The 14,092-nt window shown below is 38.8% G+C and overlaps 1 protein-coding gene and 2 long non-coding RNA genes across 3 annotated transcripts in view; 2 read left to right on the forward strand and 1 right to left on the reverse strand.

Moving 5' to 3' along the window:
* LOC149691785 (uncharacterized) overlaps positions 1-10,599 on the reverse strand; it is a 54,394-nt gene extending 43,795 nt beyond the window's left edge. Inside the window, exon 1 of the mRNA XM_089869230.1 lies at positions 10,187-10,599. The gene's annotated coding sequence lies outside the window, so the exon portion shown is untranslated. The remainder of the gene's footprint in view (positions 1-10,186) is intronic.
* Positions 1-14,092, forward strand: part of LOC149691786 (uncharacterized) — a 118,092-nt gene that overhangs the window by 24,439 nt on the left and 79,561 nt on the right. The gene's annotated exons all lie outside the window — the stretch shown is intronic.
* LOC149691788 (uncharacterized) lies at positions 901-1,499 on the forward strand. Its single transcript, XR_016383550.1, has 2 exons — positions 901-1,180; positions 1,249-1,499. It is a non-coding gene; the product is annotated as an uncharacterized LOC149691788 (long non-coding RNA).

The raw sequence follows: 14,092 nt of genomic DNA on the forward strand, positions 1-14,092 counted from the left end.
AATAAGGATAACCTATAGGATTCTCGCTCAAAGACACGCATCTTAGGAGCGACGGAAATCCAAGTACACAAACTTGGATTTCCGTCGCTCCTAAGATGTCTTTCAAGGTCCATTCAGACTTACGTTCCCGTCAATGGTCGCCTCGTTAATTTCGATACGGTCGCGTCGCAGTACGTTCAATTCCCCGTTCAGACGCCATAGCAGCAGACGACTTGAAACGAGCTGCGTATATTTAATGATTTTTAAGCCAAGACTTTTGAATACTAAAATAGATAGACAAACATCCAAAATGAATTTCAAATACCGCTCGAAGATTCCTAAAACTTTTCATATATCGTCTGCTAAAGCGTAGCAGCTCACTCGATCACGCGTCAGTCAAGGCATGATCGAGTGGGCTATGGCTAAAGAAAAGACGAGCGCTAACGAGGTGGCGCCATCTTAACACTAACTGCCTGACGAAACTGAAAGTTTTCAAACTAAACCCGTCTTTGACACGTGTCTAATTAAGCGCGCAAAGCGACTTCACCAACTTGAACGTAAGATTTTAGTCTATCGTCTGAATGGGCATTTATAGCTCTTTTTTTCGCACACTCATCTCCCCTAGACAACAACCTTCACTTGTCTGGAGCTGAATGGCCCCGAATCATCGATAGGGACTTTTCATTTCGGGTTCAAACCTTCCCTTAAGGCTCGAGACTGATGAAATTGCATCGTTTTCTTATATACTCCCCAATACAATTCCTTTTTCTAGTTAAAAAGAAGTTTTATACCAAGCGTGCCTTTGTTAGTCTTTCGTAGTATCTATGGTGGTTGATTCTTTTGTTGCTGTAAAGGTTTGAAGTATTTTTAACGTCAGCGTCCTGTTGTTCGAGAAACCGATAACGAGGGTTAGGTATTAGCAGGGGTAAATAACGAAAGGAGTTAGAGACGCTAGCTTCCGTAGTGTAGAATACAGTGGGACCTTGAAACGTCATAGAATTTGTAACTAACGTAGTGCCATCTTTGGAACTGTATTGTAAATAAGACCAGAACCTTAAAAGTTTTGCCTTAAAATCTCGCACCGCAAGGTATTCTGGGTAAAGTAAAATGGCGGGTGTCGATGTTGTGAAGTCGTCTCATAAATCAACCCAATATAGTTATTATATTCAATCGCGAGTAAACAGCGATTTAAAGAAGAAAGGTAAGTCAACAATTTGCAATTTGAAGCCGGGGAAATCCTCAAAATGTGTTCAAACATTTTGCCGTAAGTGCGCGGTTACAGAGTCGGCCCAGTGAGCTAAGGCTTAGTGATTTTTCCGAGTCAGTGCCAGTGGGAACTGTGGGATCAGGATCATCGACTGTATCTGTGACTAAAGAAATTAAAACAACTAAAACTGTATTGAAGGATGCAAAAACGACTTTAATTCCATTTCATTATCGAAAAAGGAATTTACCAACTTTAAGATTGCATGTTTCTAATTCAAGTGCACCTTAATGAATAAACTTTACTCTAAGCCTAATTGTCACTTAGTCGTAAGCAGACGAACACTAGCAGACGAAAGTAGCAGACGAAAACTAGCAGACAGGAGGAAATCGATATCCCAGCATGACTTTCGAAACTTTGCTGCCACGCTATTGGTTGGAAAATATCATACTTATTTTGAATTATAGACGGCGCGACCGAGGCGTTTTCTCTTTTCTGTGTCTACGTTTGAAAGTCCCACTGTATTCTACACTACGGAAGCTAGCGTCTCTAACTCCTTTCGTTATTTACCCCTGGTATTAGGGATTATATAGGCTATATCGTTGCCTAAGAAGCGAGATATAGTCAAAGAAAGAATTTGCAGTACGAAAATATCGAATATACACGTATTAATATGCAAAAGGTCAAAGGGTATTGTAACAAGAATATGGTATTTCTTTTTCCCCCCTCTGTTTTTAAAAGAATTGTATTTTATTATTGTCAAACTGTTCTCAAATCTAAAGAACCAATTTTAAGCTACATGGTTTTCAAGCTATAGTAGGATTTATACCAGGGATAGATTTAATTTTAGAAGTAGCAATGGAGAACGGTTAGTATTTGATTCAGTCCGACTCATAGCCCAGTATAGAGCCCCTCCCTCCAACACGTAACGAAAAGTTTAAATTCTCTTATTGGCTCACTTAAACTACGTTTTGATGTCGTTGCTGACGGGGACGGCGATGAAAAACACTTAATTCCTTTTTACCTCTGTCGCTATGACACTACTCTTCTTTCATACCCCCTCCGTCCCGTGGAATGGGGTCCGAGACTATGACGCGTGCCCACATTACTCTGTTCTCCATTCCTACTTCTAAAATTAAATCTATCCCTGTTTATACCAATTACACCAGGATACCTGGATTTCAACTCCAACATCGAGTCTGGCCTGGCCTCCTTGTGTAAATGGTATGAATCCTCTTAGTTTGAAAACTATGTATGCCCTATAATTGATTCTTGCCTTGATTTACAACCTAAACCTTATACAGGCGATATCAAATTAATTACTCTACTCATTTACCTTTGTTGATAACCCCTTAAATTTAATTAAGAAACTGAACATACAATTATTTCTAATTTAATTAAGGGGTCATCCGTAAAACACTTTAGTCTAATCATAACTTTAAAACTGTGTCCCTTAGACTTACCAAAATTACGATAGAAGTTACATTTTATTATTAAGAACATTCCCCTAATTTCTGACAGACTTTAATTTACAGAAACACCCTGTATACAACTCAATTGGGAAAACATTCCGAAGAATATATAGTTACTAATTGGGAGTATACTGAACCCGGAGCACTATTCAAATAAGAGCCCTTATCGTAAGTTATTGATGGAAAATTATATCTGAAGTTCAATTATAGCCTTATAACTAACTGGTTTGAAACGCCATTGTTAAATCCATCAATTCAAGCAAGCGTAATCTACGATAGGGAGATGTGGATTTCGAATCTTCGGGGTAGATTCTTACACGCCAATATACGATTCACACCCTTCAGGGACGCGCTAGAACCATAAGTTTATAAGATATGTTCCTTGACACAACCTCTACTTCGTAATGCTACTGAGAGACTTACAGCTCGAGCTAGTTCTAGCAGAACGACAAGCGAGAATTGAAGTATACTACACTCGGTTTTGCAGGACTTCCATCTTCCTACCTATTTAGTCTGTATACTAAGCCTTTGACAGCGCCAAAACCAACCAGGTGTCGCTTTACCTCGAATCTATGAGCTACTTCAATCACTTCATGACAAGCTCCAGTTTGTAACCAATGACAAACTTATGGAGGAACATATCTTATGAACTTATGCTGCTATAGAACCAACCGAGACGCGTTGAATATCCAAATATCCTCTAGTCCAAGTGTGCCAATTACTATCGTTGCACGCCGGGCTCTTACTTGGTAAAGATCTTAACGGATATACTCCCTTAGGCACCGTTTCCTTCCCATCAACTAAACGAGTCAGCTAACTTTACACCAATAATGATCTTATTATAATCTGGTCCCTAAGGGCGCGTACCCAGAAATGGTGTCATCTTTAAGACAGCGTTGTACAATACCAAGGAGACACCAAGAGAGAGAAGAAGAAAAAAATGTTATTTTCTTATATTGTTCTCAATCTAGAATCTTTTTTGTTTACACTTATGAGACAAGGCTTAGTTTGGAGCTATAGTAGAAGGGTTTAACTTGGATGGATCATGGAAAATGAAGGCGTACGCCCGAGGTTCTTCCGGTCTACGTGGGTTGTATAGCCTGCTCGTTCTTTCTAGCGGAACATTTGTCAGGAAAATCCGTTTAGCAGGACGAGCGAGGTTTGGGAAAGAGAGAGGTTTGGGAAAAGGATCGTGGGTATGTATGTATCCTCAGGAATGTATATAGTTAATGGGAATTATTGTGTACTAGCCATTTTCACTCAACGTATCTAGGTAGAGCTAGACTCATCGTTTTGTATGACCAAGAAGCGATATCTAGTTTACAAGAGAGAAGGTTTAAGAATTATGAGTCGTGTCTTCACGGATTGTAGGTCTCGAGCCCGGCATACACACAAAACCCGCATAGAAATTAAAGTGGGCACAATCATTCCTATTCGTTGTATGAATTCCACCTGGTATTCTTAATAGAAAATACGAGACCTTACACCTCCCACTGACTCCCTCGCAGGTTTTTGTGGCCGGATCAAACGATCTTTTTCTGCGCTGATCCACAAGAACCAGAGATATCTGGACTGGAAAATAAGTCCCTTGGGGTATATAGGACCATGCTTGAACCAACCGAAATTTACAGCGTTCTCAAAGAAAGGGGTTAAGGAATTTTCAATCTTAGATTGGAGCAAATTACGATTGGCACTCGTGAAACGTTCCACTTTCGTTTTCTTATTGAAACCTGTCTTGGCGACACCCTTTTGACAATTTTGAATACCAAGGTGGTAGGTTTGAATAAAATCCTAAGTTTATTATACCATAAGTTCATAAGATATGTTTCTTCCATAAGTTTGTCACTGGTTACAAACTGGAGCTTGTCATGAAGTGAATGAGGTAGGTCATATTCGAGGTTAAAGCGACGCCTGGTCAGGCGCTGACAAAGGCTTAGTAATGCAGACTAAATAGGAAGATGGAAGTCCTGCAAAATTAACCACCGAGTGTAGGACTTCAATTCTCGCTTGTCGTTCTCCCTCGAACAAGCTCGAGCTGTAAGTCTCTTAGTAGCATTACGAAGTATAGGTAGTGTCATACTTAGGGAAGGAACATATCTTATAAACTTATGGTTATACGTATTTATTATTACTTAATTTCGACACTGGTCTTAATTAAGTCACATTTTCGCCTAAAACTTTCGGTTTTTGGCGGCTTAATACCGGATTGAATATCTTGATTATGGGACAGGTTATTGCATTGATTATCGTTAATCGTTATACGGTAAACTAAGTCACCCCGAGTGTGCTATACGTCCCAATCTACTCTACCTTTGTATTAACCCATCCAAAACTTAACTACGTCATTTGACCGACCGGTTCTCTTCAGTGCATATTCCACCCGCGACCCCTCGTAAATGATACTGAACAGAAGCAGTTCGAAACCTCGAATCGGACTGAATTTTTTTCTGTTAGAGAATATACCGAAATTTAGGTTAGGATATCACCATAAGTTTATAAGATATATTCCTACCTTAAGTATGACACTACGTCGTAATACTGAGAGACTTACAGCTCGAGCTAGTTCTAGCAGAACGACAAGCGAGAATTGAAGTACTACACTCGGTGGTTAATTAGTTTTGAAGGACTTCCATCGTCCTATTTAGTCTGCATTACTAAGCCTTTCACAGCGCCAAAGACCAGGCGTCGCTTTACCTCGAATCTATGACCTACTTCAATCACTTCATGACAAGCTCCAGTTTCTAAGTTACCAGTGACAAACTTATGGAAGGAACATATCTTATGAACTTATGATATCACGCCTACCTCGGTGTCTATCGCGTATGCTTTACCCTTGGTACACTTTAAGCGTAAGAAATGACGCAATAGGGAAGGCAAAGTGCTGGGGTATACATTTGTAATAGGTTTGGACAGTCCGAGCGTAAATAGAAGGGGATTTGCTTCTCTCTATACCTCTATGGGATATTTTTTTTTCTTCTCTTATATGGCAGTCTTCTTGGGTTGTCTCCAAGGGCCACTACCGTTCGCCACATGAACGACGTGCTCCAGGCGTCTGCTTCAACTATATCCAATGGAAGGGAAAAACTCGAGGTGTGGGACAATTACCTTTATTTTAAATCATACCTTTGGTTTTTCTTTTAGAATTTAGGCCTAAACCCTCAATTAGACTAGATTAAAATCTTTCCTCGGTTAATTAAGATTACGTACAAGATTTAGAAGCGAGTTTAGTTTGAAAATTGAGACTGAATATCCAGTAAATGTCCATGGGCCAATCACTTATCGTAATCAGTATACACGACTGTACTAAAGGTATTGCGCGCCATCTTTAAGTTTCCTACCCTTGGCAGTGCTTAAATGATTACGTGTAATACGTATGCCGTGTACAGAGACTCTTTAGAGTGATTAGCCCCTCGGTATTTAGTTCCAAAGACGTTAGAGAAGGGCTTCAACGTTTCCCTCCATCAGGGTCACATCTAACGTCTTTGTTGCCCACATATCTGATACCAAGAAGTGATATCTAGTTTATTAGGGAGAAGGTATAAGATGCCTAAGTATTCGCGCACCATAGTCCCAGTCCCCCTTTCAAAATACAAGGGGGGACGTAAAAGGAGGCCGGGCTATTTCGCCTCTCCTCAGTCGGAAAATACGTAATTTTCATCATTCGCGTCGTGCTGACGTGAGTTTTCAAGAACCTGGTTGTAATTTAGAGGCGGGGATTAGCTCCGGACCTACGTTTGGACTGGAGATAAAGCTGGAAATATGGCGAATTTATACCTTCTACCTAATAAACTATAGATATCACTTCCTGCTGATACTCAAGTCAATTATATTTCAACTTAATAATAATGGCGGGGATGTTTACCTAGTTTCGCAACGTTTATACGACGAAAATTTATTTTCAAATGTCCCACCCCTCTATTATATAGATATGCATACACAAGAAAAGATCCAAAAAAAATCCGTTTTTTCCGGTTCTCTCTTCTAGAAAAAACATCGCGTCTCTATTTTTCCGGAGATGTTGTTTTTCTCTGCTGAGACAGGCAATTTTGTATGCAGAATATTAAAAACTTTTGAAGAGTATAACCCTCTTTTTATACCAGAAACGCGACCCTACTGATAAACAACTAGCCTCACTGATTTTAAAAGAAGTAGTCTTGTTTTTAAATGGATATCGCCCTTTCTCGGAGTGGTAACGGCTTCTTTTAGGGCTAGGATAATTTTTCAACATACGAGATAAGAGTCTTGATTTGATTCTAAAAGCGGTGTTTTTTTCTCTCTCTCAAATATTTTTCTTGTTGTTGAGAAAAATGGTTCAAGTATGAAACGGAGAAGCTGCGTGCAGTTGTTGTTAAAGTAAAATGGTGTTTGGAAAAACCGTTTTGACGTGTTTATTTTTGGTTATGTGTCCTGAACCGTCCTTGAATTTAAATTTACCTGGGTTTTTCTATAAGTAATAGACTATTTCATTAATTTTAGAAGAGAAGTACAAACACCACAGGGGCCGGGGAGGTCAACTTCTTGGGTTATTTCCCAGCTGGCGCCATGAAGCGCTGCTAGAGGGCAGTGCGAGTTGGCTTGCCTATATGCACTTGTAGGGAACTCTGGCTAGCTAGCTAGCTCCGTCTGCCGTTGAATCTTGGTTGGCTCCAGGTAATAACCCAAGAAGGTGACCTCCCACCCCACGCCCCTGTGGTGTTTGTACATCTCTGCAAGTATAGTTTATGGAATTTATCGTGAAATATTTTAATTGACAGCAATTATTAAAATTAAATAAAACGTGTTATACATGGTTTTCTGACTAGGAGGATCGATACCTTTTACACAAGGAGGTCAGGCTATTTTGTACTTCCCTTTGCCCGCTATGTAGCCTGGCCTCCTGGGTGTAGTTTGAAAACTATGTATTACGTATTTGCCAATATTAAAATTTGTAGAAACCTTAATTTGCTTCAAGAATTTTAATAAGATGTATAAAGTTTTCCAAGTTGTAGTCAGTTAATGGAGTAGAAAAATTTAAATATTTTCTACAGAGGGGATAGCCACTCAAGTGTACACGTTCCACTGTAAACTTTAAAAGGCTTGCCCTTGATAGTACTAAAATGATTACGTGCAACCCTTAATCGGTATGGAGAGAGTCGGAGTGAGTAACTCCTGCATGGTTTTGTACAAAAGATACAGGGTGTTTCAAAAGGTGTTACTAGTAGGACCAGAAGTGAGATGAGACTTGAAGTACTGAGCTAACCAAATTCTTCACTCGGCGAAAGTGAATATTCTTGATAACACACGAACGGTTGGCCCTCTAGTGGCGGTTTCAGAATTTCCCCTCCAAAACGTGAGACGCTCGCGGTGGTAAACGGCCGAACTAGATTCAAGCACCCGCGTCCGTGTTTTTGGACCTCGACCAATTTTTTCTCAGTAGTGTAGGCGCGTGGGAAGCGGCATAAAATCCTCAAATTTGTTCACTAATGCCAGGATCTATTATCAATGCTAGAGCCCTTCACTTCTAGTCTCATCTCACTTCTGGTAGGACCGAACTATGGGAAATAAATTTTTTAAATCGATAATGTAATTTATAATATGAAATTTTGCCGCATAGGGCAACATTTTCTACAGAGTATTTAACAGATGACCCCTTATATTAGCTAGGAGATGGACCGTGTCTAGCATTATGAAGTATAGGTAGTGTCATACTTATGGAACATATCTTATAAACTTATGATAAAACCAGGCCACTTTACTTCGGTCCTATAATTACCTCTTTTGAAACTCCCTGTATAATAATATACATCTTAGCAAGCGGAGCATAAGAGACTAAATTTATTGTTATCGCTCATATATCGCATGGGAATAATATAGTATATAGCCGGGATCGCCTTCGAAGCTTGAGTTGCTGCTAGACAAAGCTAATTTAAGTGCTTTACCTTTAGCTGCGTAAAATGATCAATTTTTGACAGCCAGGTAGTAAATTTTACACATCCGTTCCTATAGCCTTATATCATAAGTTCATAAGATATGTTCATCCATAAGTTTGTCACTGATTACAAACTGGAGCTTGTCATGAAGTGAGCGAGGTAGGTCATAGATTCGAGGTAAAGCGACGCCTAGTCAGGCGCTGTCAAAGGCTTAGTAATGCAGATTAAATAGGACTTGGTGGAAGTCCTGCAAAACTAATTAACCGAGTGTAGTACTTCAATTCTCGCTTGTCGTTCTGCTAGAACTAGCTCGAGCTGTAAGTCTCTCTGTAGCATTATGAAGTATAGGAATTGTCATACTTATGGGGAACATATCTTATAAACTTATGTTTATATCTACACCAAACTTTCCTTAGCAGTAAAATTGCCTATTATTTTTCAGGGGTATTTTTCATAAAAAATGTCTTATCTTCCCGAATGCTTTTAAAAAATTGGATACATTTTCTAGCCGCTTGTAAAACTAAATAATGGGGTGATTTTTTGTCGGTATTTTTAAGTGTGGTTGGGGTCATGAAACTGATAACGTTAATGAGAGGTGAGTTTCATAATCTCTCTAGGTTAGTTTACGAGCGTTTTGTTTTGAAAAAGTTCATATTTATACATAGTTTACAGATTAAAAGAATTCATACCACAGTGAGTCAGGTCTCCTCGTGTAACACCTGACCTGAAGCCTGGCCTCCTTGTGTAAATGGTATAAATCCTCCAAGTCTGTAAACTATGTATAAGACAAGTCAGGCCCGTTATAGTTGCGAAATCTTTACCTAAAAATACGGCGTCATAGTGGCCCGTAACCCTTGACCTGACGACAGAATAAAATTGGTGTAAGCTCTGCTCTGAATAAGAGAAAATACCCCGCCCCCAAAAAGTACGAATTCTAGTTAAACTTAAACTTAAAGGACAAGTCTAATATAAAATGCATGGAGGATTCATACAATTTACACCAGGAGGTCGGGCTACCTGGAGGTCAAAAACCAGTCTCCTTTGGCCTTCAGGTAGCCTGGCCTAAATGGTACCGTTGGTACGAATCCTCCTTGTCTGCAAACTATGTATAAGACAAGTCCTTTAAGATAGCGACTGACAAATTTTCTGGTGCCACAAAGAGCAATCGAGGTCTATTATGAACATGGGGGACGCTGTTAAGTCGTCACGCTGTTGTCAAGGGTTATCTGATGTTTCTTTCTTAAGCAGGAAACCACTCCTTTTGTCAGGTGAAGGAGATCTTTGTCTATACCATGCACGTGTGGTCCCTTTTATCAACCTACCCGTGGTGCGCTTTCACGAACCCCTTTGGTATATTATAAAGACTAGCATGTATTTGTCATTTGCAATGAACTTTGAACTCCAAAACATTGTAAGTAATCTAAGTTGATGGATTATTGAAAAGCGAAACTATTAGGCCTAAATTACGAACGTTTTCTAGGAGTTTATTTAATGAATTGTTTGGTAGATTTTAATGTTTAATTTATAAGGTATTAAAAGACTTTATTGTTATAAATAGAGATAAAATATTTACAATGACACCAAATAATTCTACAAAATAAACAACCATCCATATTACTCACCTTAACCCAATTTAATCCAGTTAAACTTTGAACCCCGGGATGAACTTTAGCGACACTTCTTAATATTTAAACACACTCTTGAAATAGTTATTATTTTATAAATAAATCGCGGGTAAAATATTTAACCCTTTATGTATTTCGAAACGATATAGTTCTTTTCTTTCATTCTCATCAATTATTTTTGAACACGCTGACAAAAAACGTGATGGAAAATTTACATCAATAACTTTCAGTACCTAGGAGAGAGAGAGATTGGAAAGTTCTCTTCCCTGTCAGTACAGACGATGAAAAACATTCACTCTTCACTCGTGTTGGGTTGGTTTTTTTTCTCATGCACGACGGTCTATGTAAAACTAGCGTAGAAATCCGTGGAAAATTTCGTCATTCCGATCATAGCGATGCTGCTTTCCCGAATGAATAGCAACAAGCGAAAGCCCGATTTCCAGGGGTGAATCAACCCCCACATAGCGGAACTCTCTCTCCTTGCTCTTCGTCCTCTCAAATCTATTTCCAACCCGATCCGGCGCCATCTAACGGAACAAATCGAATATACTAAGGTGTACCGTACCATATCATTCAGAAAATGATCAGATCAGCGTTGAAATGATTCGGGATAGGATAAATCTGGCGTGTTTTCTGACTATAGACTATTCAATTAAAGGAAAGCGCGGCTCCATGATCACCCCTAGCATTCTGGCTAATCTTCTGGACACTAATTTTACCTTGCCAAAGGCAGGAACCAATCAGTCCTAATGCACTAGTTCCCATTGGTTCCTGCCTTTGACTTAACTAGCCTTTAGCAAGCTAAGCTTAGCCACTGTGTAGTAGAAATGCCATCTTTAAGGGGCACCAACCATAAGAGAAGCAAACACTACTGGGGAGGGAAGGTCACTTTCTTAATTGGGTTATTTCCCTGGCGCCAAGAAGCACCGCTAGAGTCACGCAGTGCGAGTTGGCTTGCCTCCTTTCGTGTGTTGTGAACTCGGGCGGCTCCATCTGTCGTTACATCTTGGTTGGTGCCAGGGAAATAACCCAAGAGGGCCACCTCTCGCCTGTGATGTTTGCTTCTCTGCAATAAATTAATGGAATGGTCTATTCCCAAGGTTTTAGCTTGCAGTTACAGTTAAGCACTCTCTGATAACGGACAACGCGTAATTCTTTTAGTACAGTCAAAGGTTACGTTTGAGTAACTGACCCCACGAGTTTTTTTGTAATTAAACAAACCGCGTTAATCAATCAAGAAGGAAAATTAAATAGAGACGGATGACCCCTTTAACTAAATTAAGAATCTGAAAGACAATACCTAATTAAATTTAAGGGGTCATCCTTTATAAAACACTTCAATCATAACTTAGGGTCAAAATGGAGATTGAAGTTACATTTTCGACTCAAAATTTATTTCCCAAAGAACACGATGATCTCCCTTAATTACTAATAGACCTTTCAGAAACACCCTGTATTATTGAAGAGAACTTTAATACTGAATTTTTAAAAAGCCTTTTGAGAGTTATCTGTACAACCCCGGAAAGATCTTTAATAACTTATTTACTTTGCTAAGAGCTCAAAAATCTAGAAAATTCAGTCCTGGAATGAGGATGAAAGAGAGAGGGAGGAGAACTTCATAGATGAGGCTTATCACTAATTCAATAAATTCCAACACAGCCTTATCTCGAACCTAACTTTATTAATTCCCATAAAAGAATTCCAATATTTTCTCTCGCAAACACCTAACGAGCATATGTGCTAATTTAATAAATATATATTAATATTAATATTTATTAATTTAAAGGTTTGATTAAGTAAATAAGGGCAATTAAGTCTCGGACTGAAAACCTCTCTCGCTTATAATTCAATTAGATTCTTCATCCCATTTCGCAAAAGTTTAAAAATTTATAATTTCATAAATTGAATGGTATTTAACGTAATTAGTAAGACCAGGAATGCATACAGCTACTAGGAGTAATTGCGCCCTTACATTTTCCATGTTGATCTCTATGCGGGGTTTGTGGGCTGTATGGGCTTGAGAACTTGCTATCCGTCACGTCTGATAATTCTGGCGTCTTTCTAGTTGTGATTTTATAACTTATAATTTGAATGGTCTTTAACGTAATTAGTTAGACCAGGAATACATACATCTACTAGGAATAATTGTGCTCTTACGTATTCCATGTTGATCTCTATGCGGGGTTTGTGGACTGGGCTTGAGAACTTACTATCCGTCACGTCTGATAATTCTGACGTCTTTCCAATTGTGATTTTATAATTTGAATGGTCTTTAACGTAATTAGTTAGACCAGGAACGCATACAGCTACTATAGGAACAATTGTGCTCTTATATATTCCATGTTAATCTCTATGTGGGGTTTGTGGGCTGGGCTTGAGAACTCACTATCCGTCAGTTGTCATAATTCTGATGGCTTCTTTCAAGCTGTTGTTTCATTGGTTAGTAACAACGCGAGGTCAAACTGACAGCGAGATAGAACATAAAGTCGCGAGGTAAAATTCGTCATAAATAATGATTACCCTAGCTAGCTAGCTCTTCCCACGAAATCCCCCTAGATACGTTGAGTGAAAATGGATGTAGCACAATGATTCCTATTGTCTGTATGCATTCCTGGTAGTATGACGAGTTCTAGTTTCATTTTGTGTTCAGACTATAGAATTTCAAAGCAGCTAGAATCTTAATTGTTTGATGGTTTAAGTCTGAAACTAAATTAGCCCTAATTGAAAGAGTATAGGTATGCCTATGCCTGGATTTCAAACCTCTTATAATAATACCCTACTGTATAATAACTACTTAAGCCTTGCCGAACGTATGTACTCTGTATTGTTAATGTAAGGATATTATTTAGCTCTGCTTTTGAGATAAGATAACCCGTTTGATAATACCGTTATATAATATATCAGATCATTCTTTGCTTAGCAGTGATATATTATGAATATTGCGCAAAAGCCGAAGTATATTAAATTAACGTTTTCAATTTGAAATAATTGGATTTGTGTTACGTAACGTTGGTCCAGGAAGAAATGTATAGTTTTACTTTATCTTTACTATACAGAGTGTTACAAATAGGGAGGAACGAAAGTACAGTGAAGTGGTTCTATGGGGAATAAATTTTGAGTCAAAAATGTAACTACTGCGACATATTGTCTAAGGGACGCTCCCTAAACAAGTTACGAACATTGTAGTGATTTACGGATGACCCCCTAATTAATTAAATAAAAAACGGTCTTTATGGACAAAGACTAGAAAAAATAAATGATACGGGAATAAAATGGAAAACCTGAAGTACAAGATATTGGAACTTTTCAGTTTGAAGGTGTGATTATAAAACATTTAATTATTTCAAAAAATTAAATCTTGGTTGTTATTTTTTTTTCACCAATGTTCCCTTTTCCCAAAATTATAATTTTATCATGAAAGAGTTCGTCATCAGGGCTCTCCGAGGGGTCACTCACTTAACACGACTGTACCTTTGACTGTACTAAAGGGATTACGTGTAATCTTTAAGTTTCCTGTCCTTGACAGTGCTTAAATGATTACTAATAATCAGTAATCGATGTAGAGAAACTGTTCAGAGTGATCAGCCCTCGGGTCTCTCTTAGAATAGTCTGCTATTTCGAACTATTCCGTGACGTCACACCCCCTATCTCTTACCTTGGTTTTGGCGACTATAGAGCTATCTCAGTTGTGACGTCATTGCCTAGGTAAAACGTCACAGGCTTAGCTTTGGCAGTGAGCGGCCATGTTTGGTACCGCATTGGTTCCATGGGCAAATACCATAGGTGACGTCACACAATAGCTCTATATTGGAAGCTGTCAGCTTAGGCCAATATTGACTTCACGTCCAAGTAGCTCCCCCCCCTTAGTACTACTCTATATAACGAAATCCTTTGATAGGTTTA

This window comes from Phalangium opilio, unplaced genomic scaffold (genome assembly GCF_054372755.1).
Source record: "Phalangium opilio isolate 3A_F unplaced genomic scaffold, DU_Popi_V2 ptg000025l_1, whole genome shotgun sequence".
Classification (NCBI taxonomy): domain Eukaryota; kingdom Metazoa; phylum Arthropoda; class Arachnida; order Opiliones; family Phalangiidae; genus Phalangium; species Phalangium opilio.